Here is a 9,733-nt window from a genome sequence, read left to right as displayed (position 1 = left end):
AGGAGCTTCCCTGGCTGCTATCTCCCCATCCATCATCCCACTAGCATTGCACCCTCCACCAGACCCCCCCAAGATTGCTGCGCCCCAAGGCATTTTGCACTCGCCTGAACCCTTGCAGGGAAAGGGGCAGGGCACAATGGGAAGGGACGGGGCGATCAGGCTGCTTAAACCACACCTCTTTTCCAACGGAAGTGGCATGGGGGGGTCAGTATCTAGCACCCCCTTCTCTGCTTCTCTTGAACTCTTTGTCTTTAATAGGGAAGTTTTATTACAAAAAAGTTTAATGTTTTATTATGTTTTTATATATGTTGGTGCAACCCAGTAAGATGTGTGGCGTATAAATAGTAAAATTATCCTTATGGGATGGGACGTCCCTATTTTCATCAGAGAAATGTTGGAGGGTATACATTTCAGACCCGGAGGCTTGGCAACCCTAGTTCCCTCAAAGACTTTCGTCTTCACCTGTGTATTGGGGAGGTCAGGAAAATGACAAAATGGCACAGCACTCCCAAGCGCAGAAGCAAACCTTTCTAATCTTGGGTGGCAAGTGAGCTGGGGAGGCCACCTTTCATGGGGGCGAAGATCACAATTGAATCACACAGTTAGCTGGCCAGCCTGAAAGGAAGGCACAGAGAAAACCTCAAGACATTAACGATAACTAACCCCAACCCAGTGATCATTAATTTATTCCCTCAGATGCTCTCCCCGCTTCCCTGCCCCAACTGTGGGAAAGAAATGGCCTCATCTGCATGACAAAAGGAGTTTGTGTGTTTTGTGTTTGTGTGTAAGGGCATCCAAGCAAGAGGGGTAGAATTAAAATAGTGTGACATAAGCTCAGCTTTCATAATTGGCGAACTTGGCGTTGTTGGGGCCTGACAAGCTGGCAACGTGTGAGTAATTATCTCATTAACCTCAACCAAGCGAAGGCAGTGAAGGGGAATCAGGAGCACATTCCTCCTCCTTTAACTAAAGATTCCCTCCTTTTTCCCAGCAGGTTTTTGAAGGGCAAGTGGCTTGCAGGGTGTGTGAGAGAGGGAGAGGAAGACAGTTCAAGAACCCAGAAAGTCAAGGGACAGCTGACTACCTTTTCTGGTGTGTGTGCTGTTTTGGGGTGGGGGGTGGGGAAGGCAAGAGGCCTCACAGGGAGCAACCCACAAGGGCAAGTTGGGAACCCGGATGAGGCGCCTCAGGGCATGTTGACTGCGCAGGAGGGTTTTATTTGTTCGCTTGCTTGTTTCGAATACTTGACATCCCAAAAAGAAAACTTCCAGGGTGACTTACTCTACCTCGTTGTTAAAACAGTAAATGGATATAACACTAGTAAAATAACGGTGAAAAACAGCAGTGTCTGCCTTATGGCTTTGTGTGCCTGCGTGTAAAATGATCCAACAGCATTAAACAGCTCTGGGGTTTACCTCATCTCATCTCCAGTTAGATTACAATGACATATATGGGTCTTTTTTCCTCCTGTTTTTTCTTCACAACTACCCTGTGAGGGAGAGTAGGTTGAGAGTAACAGGTCACTCAGAAAGCTTGGTGGCTATTTGAGCTCGGGTTTCCCCGGTCTTTAGGTTATCCGCACATTATATGGCTTGAAACACAGTGAGGTTGCTTTTCCGTTGTGTGTTTCAAGTTCCATTTTTGTGTTTCCTGGGGGGGGGCAGAGTATGCGTGTCTTCAACTGATGCCCATTACTTGCATTGCTTCCCCATGCTGAACTGTAATTCACTGAAGCTGAGCATGTGCGATGGCTGATTTGAAATGTTACACATCTCATAGAATCATAGAATTGGAAGGGACACTGAGGACCATCTAATCCAACCCCCTGCAATGCAGGAATATGCAGCTGTCCATTATGGGGAATCGAACCTGCAACCTTGGCGTTATCAGTACCATGCTCTAACCAACCGAGCTATCTGGTTTCTACTTTACCACAGCTTATATTATATTATCGTAGTGAATGGAAGCTGCTATGAAGGGAAACGCAACAAATAGCAGCATATCTCAAGAAGCCACATCTGGATGGTTGGCTAATGTCATGTGTATCTCACTGCAAACACCAGTGGTGGCAGCACACTGGAGTTAACAGTAATGTGTACACAACCACAGCTCAACACTCTTAATTGCTACACCATATTGGCTATAACGTAAGATTTGGTGCCATGCAAGCCTCTCTGAGGAGAACATATCAGAGCTGAAAAGCATATTACACTCAAAACGAGTCACCACTTGCTTCACCTGTGTGAATGTACCTTCCAGGGGAAAGCCTCTGGAGATCACCAGGTTGGACAGGTTTATGGATAGTAGGTTGTATCATTTGGGCATTGCAACACTGGGAAGCTGCCTTCGGCTTTAATAATCCACTATAAAAAACAGTGTGACATAGTGGTTAGAGTGCTGTGTTAAGTGTCTGGGAGACCAGGGTTTAAACCCCCCATTTAAACCCTAGCCCCTGGCCCAGATAAGCTCATGATTGGGGGAACCTGGTTTTGCCTCACTAACCAGCAATCTTCCTTTCCAAGTTTCTGAGACATTTGAGGGTTCGAAGTACCACAAATACATATGATTCACATTGTGGCTGTTAAATGTTCAGAAAAAGTCAGAAGCCCAAGGCAGTATAAGTTCCTCAACTAAGTTTATTCAACATTTGTCACTGACAACAGCTCACTCATAGGAAAACAAGAACCAAACTGACTGGACAACGCAATAATGATGCCAAGCATGAACTGACCGTCAGTTGACAGTTGACAGTTGAAAGAGCATGCGCTTGCCATTAGAATGTTCATCTACCAATGTTTCTACGATTGGTTAGAACGCGCCTTGTGACATAAAATGTGTTAAACCCAATACATAACAGGGGCTACAGCTGCACACTAAGCATTCAGTTCGCATGCAAAGCTATGTGCATACCAGCCCCATAGCCTGCAAGTGTCCTGGAAAAAGCAAGATATCCAAGTTTTTTCCTTCAAGAGCACAGCAGCCATTTGGGATGCCATGTTTTTGCACCGAGATCTTTCCCACCCACCCCAAAAAAGCACTTTTCAGAGCCGCAATATCATGGAGCACTCCAAAACAAATGTTTTGGGGCAATGTGAGAGCATGCCCCCTCCACAAAGTGTGCCTTTTGGGCTCTATTATCTCACATGGGTCATGTGACTTGTGCAGGAGCACGGACAGAAAGACATGAGTCCCAGTTTTGGAATTCAACATGTTAGGAGGGTTCTCTGATGTGAAGTTGTACACATATGCATCAGTAAACACAAGGAGCCCCTTCACACACCAGCCGACTGTGTAGATCAGAGCTTTCAACATTCTTCATGTTGGTGACACACTTTTTAAACATGCGTCATTTTGTGACGCAGTAATTCAGTTTTACTAGCAAAACAGAGGTTAAACGAACCCCTTTCCTGCCCCGGGAGGAGCGTGGGGAGTGTTTGCACGATGTAGCTACACACTGCAGCTGACACACTAATGTGTCGTGAAAGCTCTGCAGTAGATGGTGGTTGGTGTTGCCACTGCAAACACTGGTGACAAAGGTGATCCACCCCCCACAAAACCACCCACATTTTATTTTGTTACAGTAAATCTGGGTGCGAGGCTGCTCTGCCACCCAGCTCGTCGGACTAAGTCCACGGGTCCCTGCGGAGGAAAATGAGCTCAGCCAGAGACAGGAGCAAGCTGCAGAAGATCCAAGTTTATTGCGCAACAGGTTCAAGGCGAGATTGAACAGCGAGAAAGGGGTGACATGAACTTTTGAAACTTCCCTCCATGTCCCAGAATACAGTGCAAAATACATCATGGTTACATCATGAATACATTAAAGAGAGGTTGGGTTACACAGATTACATCATGAATACATTAAGAAGAGGTTGGGTTACACAGATTAACATATGGAGGAGGGAGGGGGGAATATGCAGAGCTGGAGATATGCGCAGATAAGCACATCCTGAGTACCGGTGATGAGAAGACAATGGTCCATGTGCGCATAGTCTGTCACCTGGCATTGCCCGGAGGAAAGGCTTGGCAGAGTGATTTGACAGGATTAGGGTCTTGACACCTTGCTTGAGGGATTATGGAGGACAGGGGAGGTGTCATGGAGTCCTAGAGAAATTGAGCAAATTGGCACATTGAGTTTCTATGAATTTTATAGATTTTAGTCCCTTTTGACATTGACAATTGGAAATAAATGGATATATTGTAGCGAAGAAGAAGGTGAGGAAGGCATGCCCCCCCTTCCGTATCAATTTTATTGTATGCTGAGCGGTCACTGGACTCCCCCACTGCAGTAAAATGTAGTGATGGCAACACTATTTGTGCCAGGTCAACTCCTTAGGACAGTTTCCCCTTCCTTGCCCCAGACAGCAGCCATCTTGGATCTAGTAAAATGGCTACCAATGCTTCAGGAACCTAAGCACTGTGTATGGCATCACCCCCACCCCACCCCACTTCCCCAAACACTCATTTAGAAAAACAGAACAAATCTAACCTTCTCTTTTCCATACTGGGCCCGGCATCATTAGCACACAGTGCAGTGTCCTGCAATAATTGAGTCATGCATTTTGTGTTATGAGTAATTCTTTTCCCAATTAAGAGAGCTGTGTGTTTGCAGCTTGTTATTGGGGGTAATTAGCACCTTTCCCTGACTTGGCTTAATTAACTTCTCATGCTTGCTTCCATGTTGAGTATTTTTTTGCTTGAGAGACAGACAGTATTGGGGCTCCCTGCAGCATTTAATTACCTCTCTTACTGCTCTTCAGAACGGTCCATTCAATAGTTACCTTCCTCGCAATAGTCCTTGTTCCTTTTTATGTACTTTAATCTTCATTTTTCTTTTCACCCTATAAAATGGTAGATGTGACATTCTTAAGGGCACATAAACATGAAATATTGGGATGTGCATAATCTGGATCAGTGTGATGTCATAATAGAGACATGCTAAATTTAAAAACAGATTGTAAGTGTCTCTGTGGAAGCAGCTTAAGGCTTGAGACAATAGCTCTGTCTCTTGATTTATTTACAAGAGTCTTTAATCACCTCATGGCTCATGTATTGTAAACAACTGTTTGATGTATAAAACCAGGGATGCAAACACGAGCATGAAAACTGCACAGCAAATTAATAAATCCAGATTAAACAGCCAGCACGTGAACCTTTTGTTTCTAAAGCAGTCAGCCCTATTTTAAAGTTTTTTCTACATGTAGCTACATTTTAAAGTGTTCCCCTGAAAGCGGGGCCATGGAGAATAAGTGAAGTTGGAAATGACCTAAAAGGTCATCCAGCCAAGCCCCTCCCGGTGCAGAAAACCTGCTCCTACAACATCCCTGATAGGCAGCCATCCACCTTCTTATTAAAACCCTTTAAAAAAAAACCCAATAAGAATCCATAACTTTTTGAGGCAGTCTGTTCCACAGTTCCCCAGCTCCTACTATCAGGAAAGTCTTCCTAACGTTCAGCTGAAATCCCCTTTCGTCATTTGAACCTGTGATTCGGGTCCTAGGCTCAGGAAAGCCAAAGGAAATCCATTTTGCTATGTGACAGCCTTTGGGATTTTGAGTATTGTGACTCTGCCCTGCAATGTCTAGTCAATCAGTCCAGGCAGATTAATCAGTGTTAAAACTTGATAAATGATAAATGTGCCCCTAGTTAATCAAGCATCTACCTACCTACCTATCTATGATAAAAATTGCAAAGGGCAGGATTTTCCTCAGAATAAGCATTCCTCATATTTTCACACACAGGAGGCAACCGTGCTTGGTTCAAATGGGCAAGAAAGATTTCCCATTGGGAGCTTTTCTTTGAACATCGAAGCCCTGCAGAAAGCTGAATTGACCTCCCCATGCATTATCAAATATGTGGGGAGGTCAATCCTGCATTGTTTTGGGTGCAGAAGATTCCCAAGCACCCAACAGCCAGCTGGCACCCCTTGGAGTTTCTTACTGCTTGTGTAGCGTGCAACAACAATTTTATTGTTGCAACTGCTTCCCTTTCATTGTGCCTGCATTTGCTTGGCCATGATGATACTGCCAGCAGCTCTTTTATTCCCTGCTTCCTGTCCAGCCTACCTCTGCCAGCAGCATAAGGATTTGTAGGGCCAGGGCTCCCCCCCTACCCCCCGCTAGAATGCCCTGGAGCGCAGTTCTGGCGCTCTTTTTTTACCCTGCTTTGTCCAAGAAGTCCACTCACCCAGCAAAGAAAATCCCCGAGGTCACATGGTCACAAGGGGGGGCGGCTGAAGTGGCCTGAGCAAGGGGGGGAGCAGTTAGCCCAGCGTCTTTGGTTTCAAGATGGCGCCGTTGTCTGGGTTGGCAGCTGAGGCAGTGAGTTCAAGCCAGGGATGTGGGCCGTGATGAACCAACTGCTTTAGAGGGTTGGCCCTCTGAGTCCTGGGGCAACTGTACTGTTAGGTTACTCCACTCATTCTCGCCAACCCCGGCCGTTCACCAGACATCACACTGTATTTCCTCTTATCTGATACGGATAGTCAGATAACAGAGAAGGTCGCGAGGTACATCGAGAGAGCTATGAAATTGAGGGCCACCATCTGAGTGACAGACTTGTTCATCTGACGGACCTCCTTTTGCTCGTTCTTTTCTCCCTTTTATCCTTATTTCTATTTTTAATTCTTGTATAGCTGTGGCCTGTTGGCTTTGCTAATAAAGTTTTGATTTGATTTGTACTGTTAGGTACAGTCATACCTCGCGTTGAAGTAGCTTCGGGATGAATATTCTTGGGTTGCACTCTGTGGCGACCCGGAAGTAACGGAGCGCATCACTTCCGGGTTTCACCACTCGTGCATGCGCAGACACTCAAAATTATATCATGTGCATGCGTGGAAGCGCTGAATCGCAACACGCACAGATGCACAGACACAGGTTGCGTTCACTTCTGGATGCGAACGGGCCTCCACAACAGATCCCGTTCGCATCCAGACGTACCACTGTACTAAGCTTGGATCCAAGAACAATAGGCAAGTAGGGTCCTAGAATGCAACAACTGAATGCCTTGCAGGAATAAACCAATCAGGCTCCAGGAGGGAAGCAGAATCAGCCAATCAGACAGAACTCATTTTGTAAATAATGTATATAAAAGCCTGAGGTTTGGGTGGGAATTAAAATCACTGTTTACAAGCTGCAATAAAGAGCATGAAATCATTACAGGACTCTGAGTATATTTCATGTACATTGTTTCCTACTCCATCTACAGGAGCAGAATGACTGTACCTCTCCATTACAGTGCGAGTGCTTTCCAGGGAACCCCCTGACAGCGTGGCACTGAGTCTTTTGAACGGATGGTTCTAAATGGGGCAAAATAACGGTGGGACATCAGATGTTTCCAAATGCCACTTGATTGCACAGCCCTGCTTCATTTGCTGTGGGCAAACTTTGAGCTTTAATTACCTTTCTTCAGAATCGCCTCTCTCCCTCATGTATATCTTTTTATTTAAATTCTTGCTGGCCAGGATTAAGTGCTGCTGGATTCTGCTCCCAGCTTGGGGGGGGGGGGGAATGCACAGGAAATGCTGGTCATGGAATCCTCATGAAATACCACCCTCTGTATACCAACAGGAAACCGAATTCTATGAGTTCCAGTCCTTAGGTAGCTGAAACAGCGCTATCCACAGAGAAGCAGGTTTGGGGGAGAACCCAAAGAGTACAAAGGAAATATGTAGGAAACAGACTGTGGGGATGTGGGGCTAAGGCAACAGACCAGTGGGGACTGGTCTTGCTCAGTGGAAACTTAATGCTGACTTTTGGTGATTGTAAAATGGTGACAAACAGGGAGGGAGGAGGAAATGTAATGGAGAATCCTTAGCAGAAGCATACCACAGCTGCAACATTTTGTTGCAGATCTGGCTTGTTCCCTCTATTTCCAGTTTCCAGGATGCAACTGCCATTGGTTGGGTTTTTTTTAAAGCAAAAAAGCACATGGATCAATAGGCTTTGGGGATCACTGAGGTCTGTTGAAGTACTAGAAAGCTTTAAGAAAGCTTTAACACTTCAGGCAAAGTGATACACCAAAAACGGCTCATAAAGGACTGAGTTTGCTCAGTGGGAGTGGGGAGGAAAACTAAGATGTAGGGGGAATGGGGTTGAGCAGACAGGGTGGAATCCTGAACAGGGGCTTCTGGGTGCAACTGGGAAGAGAAGGAGGTGGATAGACCCTGAGCTCGTTTTGCACAAGTCCCACCATAGTGCTGGCCCCAGGTTGTGTGAATTGCACAGCGACAACATTTCCAGGAACTCTGAGTCCCGCCAGCAGGCTCTCCTGGCAAACCTGACACTGGAATCCTGAAGCTTAAACAACTCGCTCCTTTGGCATGGCTTCCTTGCCCTCACCTTGCGCTCAATTCCATTAAGTAAATACTCCCTTCACAGCCCGCTGGCTGAGGGTGACATGCATTTAATGAACAGCTGCAGGGCCCCTAATCACATTGGCAATTAGGGTTGTAATTAGAGCAACTTGCAAATGGTTTCCATGCTGATAAAACATGACAGAACGGAACATTTTCACTCACTGTCAGCTGCCAGACAATCTGCTATCCATCTAATGGCAATTTAATTACTATTCCATCACTACCTTTGTTTTCGACTGCCCTGCTCTATGGCTTGGGTGGGCCTGCATGAGCACAATCCTATCTGACAGCAGGGCTAATAGCTGTGAATGAGAAGCACTGGACCCCCTCTTTGCAGAAAGCTAGGTCAGCAGCTTAGGTTGGGGATGGTGATTAGATCTATCAAGATGCCTGTGCTCAGACATCAATGAGGGCTGTAGAAATGCAGCGTTCTCCAGAAGGGTGAATTAAAGAGCAAGGGGAGGGATTCTGAAATGTCCTTGAAAGCAACCCAGTTGGAAGGCGGTGTAATGTAATGACCAGTTAAGGCCAGGTAAGGTTACTAATGGACACCTATGTTTTTAGGAAGCAGCATTAGCTTTTGGAACACATTATGATCAATGCCACAAGAACCACCAGTTGAAAATTTCAGGGAAAGCCAAGTTGAGGAGACATTTCCTAACACTGAAAGCTTTCCAACAGTGGAATAAACTAACACCAAAGCTGCCAATAATAGCAGCAGCAGCAGCAGTAGTAGTGGTAGTAGTAGTAGTAGTAGTAGTAGTAGTAGTAGTAATAATAATAATAATAATAATAATAATAATAATAATAATAATAATTTATTTATACCCCGCCCATCTGGCTAGATTTCCCCAGCCACTCTGGGCGGCTTCCAACAAAGTATTAAAATATAGTAGTCTGTTAAACCTTAACAACTTCCCTAAAGAGGGCTGCCTTCAGATGTCTTCTAAAAGTCTGATTGTTTATTTCTTTGACATCTGATGGGAGGGCATTCCACAGGGTGGGTGCCACTACCAAGAAGGCCCTCTGCCTGGTTCCCTGTAACTTGGCTTCTTGCAGTGAGGGAACTGCCAGAAGGCCCTCGGCGCTAGACCTCAGTGTCCAGGCAGAACGATGGGGGTGGAGACGCTCCTTCAGGAATACAGGACCGAGGCTGTTTAGGGCTTTAAAGGTCAGCACCAACACTTTGAATTGTGCTCGGAAACATACTGGGAGCCTTTCAAATTCTTCAATCCAATTATTCTAATACTTACCAGGAGAACCGGGCAATGCTGTTTCCTGCCATCATCTATTCTCACTCCACCCCTTTGGTGGTCAAATTCCAAACCTGTTTTACTGCAGCTGGAACATTTGCAGAAGCAAGCAATGGGGTTTATCACT

This window comes from Podarcis erhardii, assembly GCF_964252035.2.
Source record: "Podarcis erhardii genome assembly, chromosome: Z".
Classification (NCBI taxonomy): domain Eukaryota; kingdom Metazoa; phylum Chordata; class Lepidosauria; order Squamata; family Lacertidae; genus Podarcis; species Podarcis erhardii.
The sequence above is the reverse complement of the archived record's forward strand: the minus strand, read 5'-3'. Positions refer to the sequence as shown.